The 18,712-nt window shown below is 36.3% G+C and overlaps 1 protein-coding gene across 1 annotated transcript in view; it reads right to left on the bottom strand.

Moving 5' to 3' along the window:
* GUCY1A2 (guanylate cyclase 1 soluble subunit alpha 2) overlaps positions 1-18,712 on the bottom strand; it is a 425,928-nt gene that overhangs the window by 325,558 nt on the left and 81,658 nt on the right. The gene's annotated exons all lie outside the window — the stretch shown is intronic.

Genomic DNA, 18,712 nt, shown 5'->3' with positions numbered 1-18,712 from the left:
ATGGGTAAAGAAGATGTGGCACATATATGCAATGGAATATTAGCCATAAAAAGAAATAAAATTGCGTTTTTTGTAGTGAGGTGGATGGACCTAGAGTCTGTCATGCAGAGTGAAGTAAGTCTGAAAGAGAAAAACAAATAAGGCATGCTAACACATATATATGGAATCTAAAAAAATATATATATATTAAGAAGAACTTAGGGGCAGGATGGGAATAAAGATGCAGACCTACTAGAGAATGGACTTGAGGATATGGGGAGGGGGAAGGGTAAGCTGGGAAGAACTGAGAGAGTGGCATGGACTTATATGTACTACCAATTGTAAAATAGATAGCTAGTGGGAAGTAGCAACATAGCACAGGGAGATCAGCTGGGTGCTTTGTGACCACCTAGAGGGGTGGGATAGGGAGGGTGGGAGGGAGGGAGATACAAGAGGGAATAGATATGGGTATATATTTATATTTATAGCTGATTAATTTTGTTATAAAGCAGAAAGTAACACATCATTGTAAAGCAATTATACTCCAATAAAGATGTTAAAAAATAAATGTCAATAAAGATGAAAATAAAAATCATCCATAATTTTTTTCAAAAGTAAAATCAGTATCTTTTTTGATAAGAGAACACTTTTAACAGCATTTCTTACTGACCTCCAGCATACAAATCAGTTCACTATGCACTAATACAACCAGTGCTAAACTAGTAGTCCTTTGGTAATTACACTATAGTTGAAGAAAACAAAAACAAAAATTTAAAAATCAGGCTTAGGTCGGAGCTACCGTAGAGATACATCAGTGAAAGATGTGTGATCATGTCCAAACAAAATGGCTAGAAGATAAATAAATATTTTTGTAATTGTGATACATATTGCACTGCAAAAATTACTAAAACGTAAAAGAAGAATATGGGGGCAGGGAAACAAGGAAACGTTTCAGCTGTATACTGAATGAATACCTATTGGCTAGTAATAGTAGAAAGAAAGGGACAATTTCCTAATTACATTACAGAAAAGTCATCAAAGAACACAACTTTTATTATATAGAAATTACTAAAGCTACATGATAAATTTCATACATCATTGTTTCTAATAAAACTTTTTATTTTGAGATGATTGTAGATTAATATTCAGTTGTAAAAAATAATAGAGATCTCGTATGTCCTTTACCCAGTTTCCCCAGTGTTAACATCTTGCAAAATTACAACACAATATCACAAAATAAATACTGACATTGATACAATCCACCACCAGTCTTGCACTAAAGATCTCCCAACTTGGATTCAATGATGTGTGTATTTAGTTTTATGCAATTTTATCACATGTATATAGGTTTGTGTATCCACCACCAGTCAAGATGCAGAATAGTTCCATCCTCACAAGGATTCCTTGTGTGGCCCCTTTATAACCATATTTGGCGCTGCTTGCCCCTCCCCTATCCTTAAACCAAGGCAACTACTAAGCTATTCATTTTCTTTTCTCACTTCAAAAATTCATATAAATGGAATCATGCAACATTTTATCTTTTGGGGTTGTCATATTCACTCAGCATAATTCTTTGAAGATTCATCCAAGTTTTGCACTTATCAACAGTGTCATCCTTTTTATTCCATGATATGGAGAGACCACAGGTTGTTTAACCTTTTGCCCATTAAAGGACACCTAGCTTGTTTCCAGTTTTTAGCTACTATGAATAAATTCTCTATTAAAATTCCTGTATAGGGCTTCCCTGGTGGCACAGTGATTGAGAGTCTGCCTGCCGATTCAGGGGACACGGGTTCATGCCCCAGTCTGGGAAGATACCACATGCTGCAGAGAGGCTGGGTCCATGAGCCATGGCCGCTGAGCCTGCACGTCCGGAGCCTGTGTTCCACAATGGGAGAGGCCACAACAGTGAGAGGCCCGCATACCTCAAAAAAAAAAAATTCCTGTATAGGTGTTTGTATGAGGATAATTCTTTGTTTCTCTGGGATAATATTCAAGAGTGCAAATGCTGGGTCATCTGGCACAATTATTACTGACATTGGGAAGGTATATTGGTAAAACTTCTTTGAAATAAAATTAACAATATATATTAAGAACCTTAAATATATCCATACCCTTGAGTCACCAAGTTTACTAAGATAATAAACAGAAAGGCAGGCACAGATCCATGTATAAAAGTTATTCACCAAAAAAATAATAAAAATGGAAATATCTTCAACTCCATCGATAAAAGAATGATTAAATAAATAACGGTGAATTCTTATGACAAAAATCAATACCGATGGGATCAGCACTGTGAGCAGCATGAGGGGTGGAACCTCGGACACTCCAGTATCCTGACGAGTTGTGGCAGGAAAGGGGAAGATGGGGGCAACAGCTGCTACTTCTAGATGCCAGGAAATGCAGCTGGATCTGGATCCAAAGCAGTCTCTCCATATCAACCAGGACTGGAGGACAATGCCCGGCAGGAGGACAATGCCCGGCAGGAGGACTGAGCAGAGTGCAGAAGTCTGGCCACCCTGTGCCTTTGGATTGGAGAATTTAACTCATTTACATGTAAGCCACGTGGCTGACAGGATCTTGGTGCTCTGGCCGGTGCCAGGCCAGAGTATCTGAGGTGGGAGAGCCAAGTACTGCACCTTGGACCAACAGGGACCTACGAGCCTGATGTAATATCAATCGGTGAGAGCTCTCCCAGAGATCTCCATCTCAACATTAAGACCCACCTCCACTCAAAGACAAACAAGCTCCAGTGCTGGACATCCCATGCCAAACAACCAGCAAGAAAGGGACACAGCCACAACCATTAGCAGAGAGGCTGCCTAAAATCATAATAAGTTCACAGACACCCCAAAACACACCAGCGGACATGGTCCTGTCAGACACAAAGACAAGATGCAGCCTCATCCACCAGAACCCAGGCACCACTCTCCTCCCCCAGGAAACCCACACAACCCACAAAACCAACCATACCCACTGGGGGCAGACACCAAAAACAATGGGAATTGCAAACCTGCAGGCTGTGAAAAGGAGACCCCAAACACAGTAAGTTAAACAAAATGAGAAGACAGAGAAATACACAGCAGATGATGGAGCAAAGTAAAAACCCATGAGGCCAAACAAATGAAGAGGAAATAGGCAGTCTACCTGAAAAAGAATTCACAGTAATGATAGTAAAGATGATCCAAAAGCTCAAAAATAGAATGAAGAAAATACAAGAAATGTTTAACAAGGACCTAGAAGAACTAAAGAGCAAACAAACAATGATAAAAAACACAATGTATGAAATTAAAAATTCTCTAGAAGGAATCAATGGCAGAAAAACTGAGGAAGAAGAACGGATAAATGATCTGGAAGATAAAATAGTGGAAATAACTACCACAGAGCAGAATAAAGAAAAAAGAATGAAAAGAAATGATGACAATCTCAGAGACCTCTGGGACAACATTAAATGCACCAACATTCTAATTATAGGGGTCCCAGAAGAAGAAGAGAAAAAGAAAGGGGCTGAGAAAATATTTGAAGAGATTATACTCGAAAACGTCCCTATTATGGGAAAGGAAATAGTCAGTCAAGTCCAGGAAGCACAGAGAGTCCCAGACAGGACAGATCCAAGGAAAAACATGCCAAGACCCATATTAATCAAACAATGAAAAATTAAGTACAAAGAAAAAATATTAAAAGCAGCAAGGAAAAAGCAACAAATAACATACAAGGGATTCCCCTTAAGGTTATCAGCTGATCTTTCACCAGAAACTCTGCAAGCCAGAAGGGAGTGGCAGGACATATTTAAAGTGATGAAAAGGAAAAACTTACAACCAAGATTACTCGACCCAGCAAGGATCTCATTCAGATTCGATGGAGAAATTAAAACCTTTATAGACAAACAAAAGCTAAGGGAATTCAGCACCAACAAACCAGCTTTAAAACAAATACTAAAGGAACTTCTCTATGCCGGAAACACAAGAGAAGGAAAAGACACAAAATAACAAACTCAAAACAATTAATAAAATGGTAATAGGAACATACATATTGATAATTACCTTAATGTAAATGGTTAAATGCCAACCAAAAAACATAGACTAGCTAAATGGATACAGAAACAAGATCCATATATACGCTGTCTACAAGAGACCCAATTCAGACCTAGGGACACATATAGATTGAAAGTGAGGGGTTGGAAAAAGATATTCCATGCAAATGGAAATCAAAGGAAATCTGGAGTAGCCATTCTCATATCAGACAAAATAGATATTAAAGACTATTAAAAGAGACAAAGAAGGACACTATATAGTGATCAATGGATCAATGCAGGAAGAAGATATAATAATTGTAAATACTTATGCACCCAACATAGGAGCCCCTCAGTACATAAGACAAATGCTAACAACCATAAAGGGGAAATCGACAGTAACACAATCATAGTAGGAGACTTTAATAACCCACTTTCAGCAATGGACAGATCATCCAAAATGAAACTAAATACGAAAACACAAGCTTTAATTAACACATTAAACAAGATGGACTTAATTGATATTTCCAGGACATTCCAACCAAAAACAACAGAATACACTCTCCTCTCAAGTCCTCATGAAACATCCTCCAGGATAAATCATATCTTGGGTCACAAATCATGTCTTGGTAAATTTTAGAAACTTGAAATCGTATCAAGTATCTTTTCCGACCACAACGCAATGACACTATATATCAATTACAGGAAAAAATCTGTAAAAAATACAAAGCATGGAGCCTAAACAATATGCTACTAAATAACCAACAGATCACTGAAGAAAACAAAGAGTAAATGAAAAAATACCTAGAAGCAAATGATAATCAAAACACGACAACCTAAAACCTATGGGATGGAGCAAAAGCAGTTCTAAGAGGGAAGTTTATGGCAATACAATCCTACCTTTAGAAACAGGAAACACCTCAAATAAACAACCTAACCTTACACATAAAGCCATTAGAGAAATGGCAACAAAAAAACCCAAAGTTAGAAGAAGGAAAGAAATCATAAAGATCAGGTCAGAAATAAATGAAAAAGTAATGAAGGAAACAATAGTGAAGATCAATAAAACTAAAAGCTGGTTATTTGAGAAGATAAACAAAATTAATAAACCATTTGCCAGACTCATCAAGAAAAAAAGGGAAAAGACTCAAATCAACAGTAGTAGAAATGAAAAGGGAGAAGTAACAACTTACACTGCAGAAATACAAAGGGTTGTGAGAGATTACTACAAGCAACTATATGGCAATAAAATGGACAACCTGGAAGAAATGGACAAATTCTTAGAAAGTTACAACATTCTGAGAGTGAACCAGGAAGAAGTAGAAAATATAAAAAGACCAATCACAAGCACTGAAATTGAGACTGTGATTAAAAATCTTCCAACAAACAAAAGCCCAGGACCAGATGGCATCACAGGCAAATTCTATCAAACATTTAGAGAAGAGTGAACACCTATCCTTCTCAAACTCTTGCAAAATATAGCAGAAGGAGGAACACTTCCAAACTCATCCTATGATGCCACCGTCACCCTGATACCAAACCAGACAAAGATGTCATAAAAAAAAGAAAACTACAGGGCAATATCACTGATGAACACAGAAACAAAAATCTTCAACAGAATACTAGCAGGCAGAATCCAACAGCACATTAAAAGGATCATACACCATGATCAAGTGGGGTTTATCCCAGCAATGCAAAGATTCTTCAATATACGCAAATCAATCAATGGGATACAACACATTAGCAAACTGAAGGATAAAAAACATACTATAAGCTCAATAGATGAAGAAAAAGCTTTCAACAAAATTAAACACCCATTTATGATTAAAAAACCCTCCAGAAAGTAGGCATAGAGGGAACTTACCTCAACATAATAAAGGCCATATATGACAAACCCACAGCCAACATGGTTCTCAATGGTGAAAAACTGAAAACATTTCCACTAAGGTCAGGAACAATACAAGACTGCCCACTCTCACCACTATTATTCAACATAGTTTTGGACGTTTTAGTCATGTCAATCAGAGAATAAAAAGAAAAAAAAAGGAATCCAAATCGGAAAAGAAGAAGTATAACTGTCATTGTTTGCAGATAACATGACACTTTACATACAGAATCATAAAGAGGCTACCAGAAAACTACTAGGGCTAATCAATGAATTTGGAAAAGTAGCAAGATACAAAATTAATGCACAGAAATCTCTTGCATTTCTATACACTAATGATGAAAAATCTGAAAGAGAAATTAAGGAAACACTCCCATTTACCATTGCAACAAAATGAATATAATACCTAGGGATAAAATTACCTAAAGAGACAAAAGACCTGTATGCAGAAAACTATAAGACACTGATGAAAGAAATTAAAGATGATACAAACATATTGAGAGATATACCATGTTCTTGGATTGCAAGAATCAACATTGTGAAAATAACTATACTACCCAAAACAATCTACAGATTCAATGCAAGCCCTATCAAACTACCAATGGTATTATTCACAGTACTAGAACAAAAAATTTCATAATTTGTATGGAAGCACAAAAGACCCTGAATAGTCAAAGCAATGTTGAGAAAGAAAAACGGAGTTGGAGGAACCAGGCTCCCTGACTTCAGACTATACTACAAATCTACAATAATGAAGACAGTATGGTACTGGCACAAAAACAGAAAATATAGATCAATTGAAGAGGATAGTAAGCCCAGAGATAAATGCATGCACATATGGTCACCTTATCTTTGATAAAGGAGGCAAGAATATACAAAGGAGAAAAGACAGCCTCTTCAATAAGTGGTGAAGGGAAAACTGGACAGCTACATGCAAAAGAATGAAATTGGGACACTCCCTAACACCATACACAAAAATAAACTCAAAATGGATGAAAGGGCTTCCCTGGTGGCACAGTGGTTGAGAGTCCACCTGCCAATGCAGGGGACACAGATTCATTCCCCGGTCCAGGAAGATCCCACATGCCGTGGAGGGGCTGGGCCTGTAAGCCATGGCCACTGAGCCTGCATGTCCAGAGACTGTGCTCTGCAACGAGAGAGGCCACAACTGTGACAGGCCCATGTACCACAAAAAAAAAAAAAAAAAAAAAAGGATTAAAGACCTAAATATAAGGCCAGAAACTATCAAACTCTTAGAGGAAAACATAGGCAGAACACTGTTTCACATAAATCACAGCAAGACGCTTTTTGACCCACCTCCTAGAGAAATGGAAACAAAAATAAACAAATGGGACCTATGAAACCCAAAACTTTTGCACATCAAAAGAAACCATAAACAAGGCAAAATGACAACCCTCAGAATGGTAGAAAATATTTGCAAATGAAGCAACTGACAAAGGATTAATCTCCAAAATTTACAAGCAACTCGTGAAGCTCAATATCAAAAAAACAGAAAGCCAATCCAAAAATGGGCAGAACACCTAAATAGACATTTCTCCAAAGAAGATATACAGATTGCCAACAAACACATTAAAGGAAGTTCAACATCACTAATCATTAGAGAAATGCAAATGAAAACTACAATGAAGTATCACCTCACACCAGTCAGAACGGCCATCATCAAAAACTCTACAAACAATAAATGCTGGAGAGGGTGTGTAGAAAAGGGAACACTCTTGCACTGTTGGTGGGAATGTAAATTGATATAGCCACTATGGAGAACAATATGGAGGTTCCTTAAACAACGAAAAATAGAACTACCACACATCCCAGTAATCCCACTACTGGGCATATAACCTGAGAAAACCATAATTCAAAAAGAGTCATGTACCATAGTGTTCATTGTAGCACTATTTACAATAGCCAGGTCATGGAAGCAGTGTAAGTGTTCATCGACAGGTGAATGGATAAAGAAGATGTGGCACATATATACAATGGAATATTACTTAGCCATACAAAGAAATGAAATTGAGTTATTTATAGTGAGGTGGATGGACCTAGAGTCTGTCATACAGAGTGAAGTACATCAGAAAGTGAAAAACAAATATCATATCCTAACTCATATATATGGAATCTAAAAAAAAAAAAAAAAAAAACGGTTCTGATGAACCTAGGGGCAGGACAGGGATAAAGATGTAGATGTAGAGAATGTACCTGAGGACATGGCGAGGGGGAAGGTTAAGCTGAGACGAAGTGAGAGAGTGGCATTGACATATATACACTACCAAATATAAAACAGATAGCTAGTGGGAAGCAGCCACATAGCACAGGGAGATCAGCTCATGCTTTGTGACCACCTAGAGGGGTGGGATAGGGAGGGTGGAAGGGAAACGCCAGACGGAGGGGATATGGGTATATATGTATACGTATAGCTGGATCACTTCGTTATACAGCAGCAACTAACAGAACAATGTAAAGCAGTTATACTCCAATAAAGATGTTAAAAAATAAATAAAATGAAATAAAATTGTACACTCTCAAAAAAAAATACAATTCAATAATAGGGAGACAAAAACCACAATTAAAAATGAACAAAAGGGCTTCCCTGGTGGCACGGGCTTCCCTGGTGGCGCAGTGGTTGAGAGTCTGCCTGCCAATGCAGGTGACACGGGTTTGTTCCCCGGTCTGGGAAGATCCCACATGCCACGGAGTGGCTAGGCCAGTAAGCCGCCGCTGCTGAGCCCATGCGTCCGGAGCCTGTGCTCCGCAACGGGAGAGGCCACAACAGTGAGAGGCCTGCGTACCACAAAAAAAAAAAAAAAAAAAAAAATTAACAAAATATTTGACTAGACATACAACCACAATAAAATATACCACTAGCTAATAAGCACAAGAAAAGATGCTTAACATCATTAATCATTGGGGAAATGTACATTAAACACCCATCACTCAGCACCCAATAGGATGCTTATGATCAAAAAGAGTGACAATATGAAGAGTTGGTGAGGATGTGAAGAAACTTAAACCCCCATACATTGCTGTTCAAATGTGAAATGGCACAGCCTCTTTGTTAAACAGTGTAGAAATTTCTTTAAAAAGTTAAACATATACTTATCATATGACATAGTAATTCCTCTCCTAGGAATTGTCCCAAGAGAATGTAAATGTATGGAAGAAAAACGCTTGCATGCATTGCAACAGTATTCATAATAGCCAAAAAGTGAAAACAATCCAGTGTCTATCAACTAATAAATGGGTAAACAAAGTGTTGTATATCTATGCAATGGAATACTGTTCAGTACCAAAGAGGAACAAATTGTTCATACATGCTATGACATGAATAAACCTCAAAAACATTATGCCAGGGCTTCCCTGGTGGTGCAGTGGTTGAGAGTCCACCTGCTGATGCGGGGGATGCGGGTTCGTGCCCTGGTCCGGGAGGACCCCGTGTGCCGCGGAGTGGCTGGGCCCATGGGCCATGGCCGCTGAGCCTGCGCGTTCGGAGCCTGTGCTCCGCAGCGGGGGAGGCCGCAGCAGTGAGAGGCCCGCGTACCGAAAAAAAAACAAAAACATTATGCCAGACCAAAAAAAGACTACATATTTGTATGATATATTTATTAGAAATGATATCTTATAGAGATGAAAGTAGACCGGTGGTTGCCTGGGGTTGGGAGTTAGAGCAGGGATTGACTGCAAATGGGCACAGGATACTTCGGGGTGATAAAGTGTTCTAAAACTGAATTGTTGTGATAGTTGCACAATTATGTACATTTACTAAAAATAATTGCACTGTTTACTTATAAAAAATGTTAATATAAATAAAGAGAGCACCATTAAAAATTGGGAGGTAGACAACACACTCAAAATAGCTCTTCAGGTTTTAATTTACTGAATCTGAAAGCTACCAGCTAAAAAAAATGATTCTAAGTTAAATATAAAAGGAACAATTAAAGAAAGATTCTGAACAAGTTTTAATGAAAGGGGCTAATTTCCCACTCATCAGAACCTACACTAGAACTAAATAATGTCTGATCTACAGTAGGGTCACTTTCTTTTGTAAGTTCAGAGTTGCAGTCTTTCCTGCTAACAAAAATAAAAACATGGCAAAATGTATACTTTAAACATGAGGATTACTGTAAGGAATATATTATTGACCATGTAATCATCTACCCTGTCCTTTATATATACAGAATACAGTAACTGTATAGTAACATAACACTTACTCTACAGTAATTTTAACATTACAGGCATTAAAAAAAATCAAGAAAGAAAGCCAGCATGAACCTCAGTAATATCTGCATCAGAATCTCAATTTGGAAGCAGTGAGATCAAGATGACAGAGTAAGAGGATGTGGAGTTCACCTCTCCCCACAAACACATCTAAAGTAAATATATATGTGGACCAATTCTCACTGAAAACTAACTGGAAACTAGAAGAAAGACTCCTGTTCAACCAAGACTGTAAGCAAGAAACATGTAATTGGGTAGGAAGGGAAGAATAGCAATTGGGTTGGGACCTGTACGCTTGAGAGGGGACTCAGAGGAAAAGGCAATTACTTGAACAAACACTCAGGTGAGTACCCTGTGGGGTGAGCAGGCAGAGCCACAGACTGGGCGTTCCAGTCCTGGGGCCTATGTGGAGAAGACACACCCCCTTGTATAGTTGGAGGTCCACTGCAACAAATAGAAGGGTAGGGAAAAGACTGGACTCAGCTCCTGAAAAGTGAACATATGCTGGCTAGCCCCAGAGGCAGGTCAGAGACAGGTCTGCTCTGGCAGCTGCTGGGGATCCTGCAACTGCCTCTCAGCATGCCCCAGCATGAGTCAAGTGAACACCCAGCCCCACTTACTCCATGCCATGCCATGGCACTGCATCTAAGGTGGGAAGGACCAGAGAAGACTTGACCATGGGACACAGAGGCAACCCAGTCCCAGGGGGAGCTCAGGTGGGGCAGAGGTGGCCATTTTGGCACTTACTCAAGCAGCACCTCAGAAGCAGCCCAGGTATCTGATGGCCTCCACTCAACCACAGCTAACCTTCCAGCACACACCAGGAATCTACCCAGGACCCCATCAGCCCAGGAGAGAAGCTTTACACAGGATGGGGGTGGTGTAAGCAGAGGACAATGACCACCTGTGAGTGACAAAGGGGGCTTGCAGCTGAGGCTGCATCTCAGTAGAGCTGTAGACACCTACACATGCTGCGCATCAGACCTCTGCCCCCGGACCCTACTACTTCGGCTCCTCTGAGGCAAAAGTCCCTGGGCAGAGAGAGGGAAAAAATACACACTTAAAAGGAACAGAGCCAGCTCAAGGTCAACCCTCAGGGCTTCTGCTCCAGGAACTTGAGATCAGACCCCCACCTCTGACAGGGCAGTGATGGCCACTGAGCAGAGAAGAAGTCCCACCTCATGTCCAGTGCTGGCTCTAGCCCCTCTACCTGGATCCCCATCCACTGTCAAGGCGATAGTTACCAGCACACACTGAGGAAAGACGTAATTGTTGTCCATGTCAAGTCCAGCCCTCCCATCAAAGGCCTTGGGCACACATAGTCTGCATAGAGATGATTCCACATAAGAAAATCCCTAAATCCCTTCAAGACTGAAATAGGTAACTGTTTCAACTAAATTCATAGAAGTAGAGAAAGTTAACTAAAATGAAAAGGCAGAGGAACTACTCTCAATTGAAAGAGCAAGAGAAAACCATTGAAAAAATAAATAATGAAACAGAAATAAACAATTCACCAGATAAAAAATTCAAAACATTGGTAATAAAAATGTTAACTGTATTAAGGAGAAGAAATTTTCTAAACAAGGAACTAGGAAATATAAAAAGACCCAATCAGAAATGAATAATTCAATAGCTGAAATAAAAAACACACTACAAGAATGAGTAGCAGACTAATTGATACAGAAGAACACATAAGTGATCTGGAAAATAGAATAATAGAAATCACCCAATGAGAACAGCAGAGAGAAAAACTAATCCAAAAAAAAAAAAAATCAATTTAAGAGATCTTTAAAATAACATTAAGCATTCCAAAATTTGCATTACAGGTGTCCAGAAAAGGAAAAGAGGGAGAAGGGGATTGAAAATGTATTTGAAGAAATTATGGCTGAAAACTTCCCAAACCTAAAGAAGGAAACAGACATCCAGATACAGGAATCACAGAGAGTTCCAAACACGCTGAACCCAAAGAGATCTACACCAAGACATATCATAATTAAAATAGCAAAAGTTAAAGATAGAGAATTCCAAAGACAGCAAGAGAAAAACAAAGAATTATATACAATGAAACCCTCATAAGTCTATCAGCTAATTTCTCTGCATAAATTTTAAAGACCATAAGGTGTAGCAGGATATATTCAAAGTCCTGAAAGGGAAAAATCTGCAACCTGGGATACTCTACCCAGCAAGATTATCATTTAGAATTGGAGAAATTGAAAAAAAAAAAAAAACTTCATATAAAAGCAAAAACTAAAAGAATTCATCAATACTAAACTTACCCTAAAAAAAAGTTGAAGGGTATTCCCTAAATGGAAAAGAAAGAATCTATAGGAAAGGGATTTCCACTAGGAAAGACAAATATACTGTACAGATTGAAGATCAACCACTTAAATAAGCCAGTATTTAGATTAAAAGACAAAAAATTGTAAAAGCAACTATAACTACAATAAGCAGTTAAGGGATAAGCATGAAGGTGTAAAATGTGACATAAAAAACACAAAATTGGGGGAAGGGAATAAAAAAATGTAGATTTTTAAAAATGTGTTTGAGTTTAAATGACTACCAGTTTAAAACAAGTAAATATAATTATTGGTTAATATATGTGAATCTCATGATAACAACAAATTAAAAACCTACAATTACATATACCAAAATCAAAAAGAAACACAAGCATGTTACTAAAAAAAAATCATCAAACAACAAGGGAAGAAACAAACAGAAGAAATGAACAAGGAAGAACTACAAAAACAACCAAAAAACAAGTAATAAAATAGCAATAATTACATACTATCAACAACTACTTTATGTATCAATGGTCTAAAACCTCCATTCAAAAGACACAGGGTGGCTGACTGGATTGAAAACGAGATTCTTCAATATACTGCCTACAATAGACACTTCAGGGTGAAAGACACACAGTGAACTGGAAGTGAAGGGATGGAAAAAGTTATTTCATGTAAATGGAAATGACAAGGAAGCAGGGATGGCAATACTCATATCAGATAAAATAGACTTAAAACAAGGGCTATAATAAAAGACAAAGAAGTGCATTATATAATGATAATGGGATTGATGCAAGAAGAGGATATTACACTCATTAACATATATGCACCCAATACAGGAACACCTAAATATAGAAAGCAAATACTAACAGTCATAAAAAGGAGAAATTGACAATAATACAATAAGAGTAGGGCACCTTAACACCCCCCTGACATCAATAGACAGATCATCTAGATGGAAAATCAATAAGGAAAAAGTGTTCTTAAATGACACACTAGGCCATTTGGACTCTATAACTATAGGACATTACATCCAAAAACAGCAGAATACACACTCTTTTCAAGTGAACATGGAATGTTCTCCAGGATAGATCACAGGCTAGGCCACAAAACCAGTCTCAACAAATTTAAGAATAGAAATTATATCAAGTAATTTTTTCTGACCATAAAGGTATGAAACTAGAAATCAACTACAGGAAGAAAAATGGGAAAAACACAAACATGTAGAGATTAAACAACATGTAACTAAAAAGCTACTAGGTCAATGAAGAAATCTAAGAGGAAGTAAAAAAATAGCTCAAGACAAAGGACAATGGAAACACAACACTTCAAAACCTATGGGAACAATTCAGGAAAAAGACAAGGATGCCCACTCTGACCACTTCTATTTAACACAGTATCAGAAGTCCTAGTGACACAATCAGACAAGGAAAATAAATAAAAGGAATGCAAATTAGAAGGTAAAAAATTAAAACTGTCCCTATTTGCATATGATATGATTCTTTACATAGAACACCCTTAAGACTCCATCTAAAAACTATTAGAACTAATAAACTCAGCAAAGTTACAGGATACAAGAGCAACATATCGAAATCTGTTCCATTATATACACTAACAATGAAAGATCAGAAAGAGAAAGTTAAAAAAAAAAAAATCCCACTTAAAATTGCAGCAAAAAGAATAAAATAGCTAGGAATAAACTTAACCAAGGAGCTGAACAACTTATAGTCTGAAAACTATTAAACATTAATGAAGGAAACTGAAGATGATACAAAGAAGTGGAACGATATCCCATGCTCTTGGATTAGAAGAATTAATATTGTTAAAATGGCCATACTACCCAAAGCAATCTACAGATTTAACATAATCCCTAACAAAATACCTATGATATTTTCACAGAATTAGAACAAATGATTCTAAAATTCATGTGGAACCAAAAAAGACCCCAAATTGCCAAGGCAATCTTTAGAAATAAAGAACAGACCTGGAGATATCACCCTCCCAGGCTTCAGATTATACTACAAAGCTACAGTAGTCAAAACAGCATACTACTAGCACAAAAACAGACACATAGATCAACTGAATAGAATAGAGAGCCCAGAAATAAACCCACACTATGACAGTCAATCAATCTATGACAAAGGAGGTAAGAATATACAATGGAGAAAAGACAGACTCTTCAACAAGTTGGTGTTGAAAAAACATGTAAAACAATGACTTTAGAACATTTCCTCATACCATATACAAAAATAAACTCCAAAAATGAATTAAAGACCTAAATGTGAGACTGGAAACCATAAAACTCCTAGAAGAAAACATAGGCAGAACACTGACATAAATCGAGCAGTATTTTTCTGTATCTGTTCCCTAAGACCAAAGAAATAAAAGCAAAAATAAACAAATGGGACCTAATAAAACTTAAAATTTTTTGTACAGCAAAGGAAACCATCAACAAAATGAAAATACGACCTACGGAATTAGAGGAAATATTTGCAAATTATACGACCATCAAGGGGTTAATATCTAAAATATATAGACAGCTCATACATCTCAGTATCTAAAAAACAAGCAGCCCAATGAAAAACTGGGCAGAAAACCTGAAAAGACATTTTTTCTGAGAAGACATACAGATGGCCAATGGAACATGAATAGATGCTCAATGTCACTACTTATTAGAGAAATGCAAATCAAAACGACAGCAAGATATCACCTCACACCTATCAGAATGGCTATCATCAAAAAGTCTACAAATAACAAATTTTGGAGAGGATGTGGAGAAAAGGGAACCATTGTAAACCATTGGTGGTAATGTAAATTGGTGCAACCACTATGGAAAACAGTCTGGAGGTTGCTCAAAAAACTAAAAGTAGAATTATCATATGATCCACAATTCCACTCCTAAGTATATAAAAATGAAAACACTAATTTGAACAGATACATGCACCCCAATGTTCATAGCAGCACAATTTACAATAGCTAAGGTATGGAAGCAGCTCAAGTGCCCATGAACAGAAGAATGGATAAAGAAGATATATACAGTGGAATATTACTCAGCCATTTAAAAATAAAAGAAAATTCTGTCATTTGCAGCAATGTGGATGGACCTAGAGAATATTATGCTTAGTGAAATAAGTCAGACAAAGAAAGACAAATACTACATAACTCTTATATGTGGAGTCTAAAAAATACTACAAACAAATGTATATGCAAATGAAAATAGACTCACACAGAAGGAAAAGAAACTAGTGGTTACCAAATGGGAGAGGGAAAGAGGAGTGGCAAATTGGGGGTATGGGATTAAGAGATACAAACTACTATGTATAAAATAGATAAGCACCAAGGATATATTTTATAGCACAGGGAATTATAGCCATTACCTTGTAATAACTTTTAATGGCATATAATCGTAAAAATACTGAATCACTATGCTGTACACCTAAAACCAATATAATACTGTAAATCAACTATACTTCAATTTAAAAAAATCTAAATTTGTCTAACCCACTTTAAAAGGTAGTTTATGGTCAGGGAGAAATTCTAGAGAAAATAAACATTAAAAATTAAAATTAAATATCTCATTTATAATTATAAGAGCAAAGAAAACTCCAGATAATTTTGATCGAAGTTATTGTACATCTATGTTCTATAGTGCTCATTTATAGAAAAAGTCCTAGTGTCATTTTGTCCATCACTAAAATATTGTTCAGTGTTTGAAATTCTCTAATAGAATATTATGATCTGAACAGAGAAGGAATGCTCACATTTTCCCAAATTAAATTAATTTTAAGTTGAAGTCAAATAATGTATTCTTAACAACTGGATGAAATTTGTCTCTCAACAGCGTCATCATGGATTGGTAAGATTAATAAATATATTTTAAACTTTTCAATCACCATGTCAGAAAAATAATGGGCACATGTCTAGAAAAGATAAAGGAGCATTTTGGAAACTGATTTGACCACAGAAAATCAGAGGTTAATTCTTCCTTTAGTCTTTTAAAATTATCTCCTGATATTTGTTTTGCAGCTTCTAATTAATAAGGCAAAATGTGATGATATTTCTGGGGATCGAAAAAGAAATGTGTTGTTGTTATTATGCTTTTCCTAAGTTCTAACCTTGAGAACAAAAGTGAAGATGAATAGCATGCCATTGCTGTATCATAGGGATGATGTATTTCAAATGCTGGACTCCTTCCACAATGTTCTTTGAAACATTGCTACTAAGGAAAAAAAAATGTTAAAGGAACTCATTTATTGATTCTCAAATCCATTGCTGTTTCAGGTTTTGCCTAAGCTAACCAGTGCATTTTATTTTGGAAGCCACTGACACAACAAAGTGCTGTAACAAGTGAACATAAAATATATTAATAGACACAGGTAATAAAAACTTGATTCCAAACTTTAGTGAATTTGAAAAAGAGACTAGGGGTTTTAAAACAATGATAGCCTATAAATAAAAAAGCAGATTCAAACAAAGCTCCTACAGGATTTGTGACAAATGGTCTTCTAGTCATTATTAAGAAGACAAACCCAAGTCGTATTTTGTGAAGATGTTAGGTAGAGTTGATATTTCTCTAAAATTATTCAACCTACTGATTTCCGGTACTAACTTCCATAAGGCAAGAAGAGAGGATAGGAGGAATGTGACAAGGGGAAAGGAACAATAATAATAATAATAGTGGTAGAAGTAACAATAATGAACATTTATTCAACAAAGATATAATAAGAATTTTACATGGATTGTGTCATTTAATCTTCACAAATAACTTTCCGAGGTAGGCAGCCTAATTTGTTAGAGAATTATTCTAACTTAGTATTGATAAAAGGATGAGGTTTTCATGGTTGAAAACTCAGATTCCCCTTTGCCTCTCTTTGAAAATGCATCAGATGCCTCTCAGTGATATTTTTGCTTCTGGTAACAAACACTTATGTCTTTATAACTCATTACTGCAGAATCAAGATGTAAATTCTTTGAAACTAGGATGATGGCTACCTCACCAAATTGCTTACAAGAGTGTTCTACCTCTAGTTATATAGTTAACACTACTGACAACACAAAATGACAAAGATCATGGTTTAGCAAAAGCATTACAGTTCACTCTGCAAATGATTTACCATCATTCAGCTGTATGATTAGCTCTTGTTTTTGTTGTTTTTCTTTTTGATGGCAGGGGTGGTAGTCCATTGGTATTAAGTGCAGAGCTAAAATAGTTAAATTAAAATGAAAGCCTTCACTGTAGACTAAAGAATAAATATCTTACATTATTGAAAATTAGAACTTTCTTATCAAAGCCCAATACAAAATTAGAAACTTCAGATAACATGGAGTTATTAATAAGACCAGCAATTATGGGAAAAATAATGAATATCAAGGTCAAATTTATCAACAGGATCATAATTTTTAACCCTGATTTTCTTCTTTCCATGTTTTAGGAAACTATAAATTTGGAATTTGGAACATAACAATTCATAAATATTACTCATCTGGTTAAGATTCCATGCCATAACTTTATTGATTATAATTTTATTTGGGCTAAACTGTAGCCTCCCAAATGTCCCATTCTGGCAAAACCAGGTGAATAAGCAGAAATGCACAGAGAATGAGAGGATTTCCATCCCTATTCTAACTAAAAATCCTGCCTATTGCTTTATTTTTAAACTGCCACTAACATGTTTAAATTATAATTGCATCTTCTCAATGAGCACAGTTCCTTATTATTGGAACTGGCAGGGGGCCTTGACATCTGAGTCATCATTTCACTGTGTCTATTTCTTACTGTGGTATACAAATTAAATAGACATACAAGATGAAATATAGGGGGAAAAATCTGAAGCAGTAACTTTAAATTGAATTAATTGTTGTCAAATCTACAAAATATATAAAGCAATCAACATTGGTAATAATATATTCTACTTCAGGCACATTTTCAATAATACTAACTTCAATTCTAAGGCCAAAAATGCTTCAAACACTTCTAGCCAAATATTGTACTTCTATAAATCAAAACCAATAGCTTTAATATTCCCTAAATTTAAAAGAATAATTCCAGTGTCTTCTCTCAAGAAGTGAACATGTTCTAAAGAAATGTCTCTTTTTCAATACTAAAATTTAATTAGAAGAGAAGTCTTGAGATAGTCACTTGATACATTATTCTGCATATTAAGAAAGTAATAGGATGTAAACCAGATGTTCCTAGATTATGAAATTTAAAACATAACATATTCAAAATGTAGCTAGCTTTTTACCTATATTTATGCAATATTTAAGAATAAGGCAAGCGATCCCCACAATGTTGAAATCAGTCTTACTATTTCTCTCATAGTTTGA

This window comes from Pseudorca crassidens, chromosome 9 (assembly GCF_039906515.1).
Source record: "Pseudorca crassidens isolate mPseCra1 chromosome 9, mPseCra1.hap1, whole genome shotgun sequence".
Lineage (NCBI taxonomy): Eukaryota > Metazoa > Chordata > Mammalia > Artiodactyla > Delphinidae > Pseudorca > Pseudorca crassidens.
The sequence above is the reverse complement of the archived record's forward strand: the minus strand, read 5'-3'. Positions and strand labels throughout refer to the sequence as shown.